This window comes from Cyprinodon tularosa, unplaced genomic scaffold (genome assembly GCF_016077235.1).
Source record: "Cyprinodon tularosa strain WSP-4 unplaced genomic scaffold, ASM1607723v1 ctg83, whole genome shotgun sequence".
Lineage (NCBI taxonomy): Eukaryota > Metazoa > Chordata > Actinopteri > Cyprinodontiformes > Cyprinodontidae > Cyprinodon > Cyprinodon tularosa.
The window spans coordinates 797,612-799,875 of NW_024039596.1; the positions used below are offsets into that span (position 1 = coordinate 797,612).

A 2,264-nucleotide genomic window follows, 5' to 3' on the forward strand; every position below is an offset into this window, starting at 1 on the left:
ATGTTACATTTATGTATTAAATTATATAATTTGGCCTTCCATATACCTCAGGGATCACATCAAGACAACACAAAGTTTTTATCTTTTAATTAAGAATCCATTGTAAAAGGACAAAGTCAACATTTAGGACGAGTTTATTGAAAGTATTGTGACAAAGGGTTTGTATTTATTTTTGACTCTGTGCCACTCAAAAAAAAAAAAAAAAAAGAGTTGAAATGTACGATTATTTCTAGTGCCTGTTCCAAACGAGGAATAAAATAGAATAGAATAAACCCCGAAAACCTAAACAGAAGTGTTGCTTTGGGCGCTTAGACTAATCAGAAAATTTTATTTCATTACCAAAATCTGGCTGCTACATTTCCCTATGTTACCTCCTACTAGTGTTAATTTTAGCAGCCATTTTTAAATTTAGTTTTAGTCTTAGTCCAGTTTCAGCATCGCTTGTTAGTTTTTATCACATTTAGTCGACATCATCTCATTTTTATTTAGTCTAGTTTTAGTCGACTATAAGTCGAGCATTTTAGTCTTTATTTTAGTCCAAGAAAACATAATTTTATTAGTTTAGTTTTAGTCAACAAAAACCGTCAACATTTTAGTCTAGTTTTAGTCAGGACATAATTTTAACCTTTTACTTTTTTGTCAGCAGATAATATTTAACATTTCCTAAAATGATTTCACATTTCAACATTTTCTCTCATCTTTTTGATAAAAACCCCCCCACTATTTTAAGGAACAAATGCAGACATGGAAGATGTTCTGACAATATTTGCATATTTATTTTGAACATTGTTAAGGTTTAAAGACACAAACACAAATGCTTGCATTAAAACAAATAAAATACACCTGACAAAGGAAACAAATAAATAAAATAAAGTGTTTTATGAACTTAACACAAGTGCTGACTGTTTAAAGCTAGTTCACATAGAATAATAAAATAAATAGATAGAAATAAATAGATTTGAGATCAATGATGTGAAAAAAATAACTCCAACTGATACAACAAAAGTGCTTTCCTGCCAGCTAGTTCACATGGTTTATAAAGGTACAGTATTTATGTGAAACAAGGCATAGCTTGCTGGTCCTGAGAGTCAGCTTTGTATTTGGTGTGGGCAATTAAGGAAGCTTGTATAGCTGGCCTGTCATTGTTTCTGGGTGGTTGTTGGTGGTCGGTGTATCTTCAATCTGGAACAGAAATTAATACAATGTCAGGATAGATGCACAGCATAACAGGAATTCCAAGTGTATAAGTAGCATATAGGTCTCTTTTTTTCCTTAACAAAAACTAAGTCTCTGTAAAAACTACATTTGACAATCCATTTCAAACTCATACAAACAACCTACCGTAACTATCATTTTATGCAGGAATAAATTGCAGGCATTTTTATGTGTGCATGCATTTTGGTTGCATTAATATTGATTAATATTGATGTTTTTCATCCAAATCCCCGCAGTGGTTCCCCTAGCAATGGCTATTTTGTGTATGAAAATCTAGGTTAAAGTTGTTCTGAATTATGTGTGGCATATTATTTTAATTTTCTTATCCTGATACACACTGTCAAAGACCGATAGTTTCAGTTGGTTTTAGCATTTAGCATACATGTGTAGCTGCCGAGGTGTTTTGTGTTAACTATAGTTCACTTGCTGCTCCTAGTGTACCTAAAGCGTCTGTCTGCTTTAATCAAACTTGCAATGTAACTGAAACTATAGTTGCCCGGCCAGTAAGTTCTATCAACAAGTGGCTACGGTCGCTACGTGCTAACAAGCTAACGTAACATAGCCAGCCTTGATACTAAATGCTATGAAAGTTAGCCAACATCAGTTAGTTTATCATTAGGACATTATAGCTGTTGATTAATGTTACATTATAAACAACCACCACCAATATTTCTGTTAACTTACCGTAATGTCTTTGTGTTGAACTGCGACGTGTCTCTTCAGGTTGTGTTTTTTCCAGCTATCATGTGGCCACATTCCTTCCCTTCGACTAAAATCAAGCATTTGGTTTTGTTCTCCACTTCAATGAAGTGAAAATGAGTCCATATAGCACGTATCCTCTTTCTCCCGAGCCCCAGAGTAGGCTACTCTGTGCCGCCCGCTCCAGGTTTGAAAGTGGGTGTGTGGGAGCTGACAAGGAGGAGGCGGAGCAGGAGATAGGATTTGAAAAAACCATAAAATAATAATATGTAATTTTCGTCTCGTCTTTGTTCGTGAACTAAAATGTCCATAGATTTTAGTCCAGTCTTTATTTACCAAACTGCATTTTC

General features: G+C 34.3%; 1 long non-coding RNA gene across 1 annotated transcript; it reads right to left on the reverse strand.

The window, feature by feature from the left end:
* Positions 1-752: 752 nt before the first annotated feature.
* On the reverse strand, positions 753-2,059 carry LOC119774769. Its single transcript, XR_005279577.1, has 2 exons — positions 1,900-2,059; positions 753-1,182 (listed from the first exon to the last, which is right to left on the reverse strand). It is a non-coding gene; the product is annotated as an uncharacterized LOC119774769 (long non-coding RNA).
* Positions 2,060-2,264: the final 205 nt, after the last annotated feature.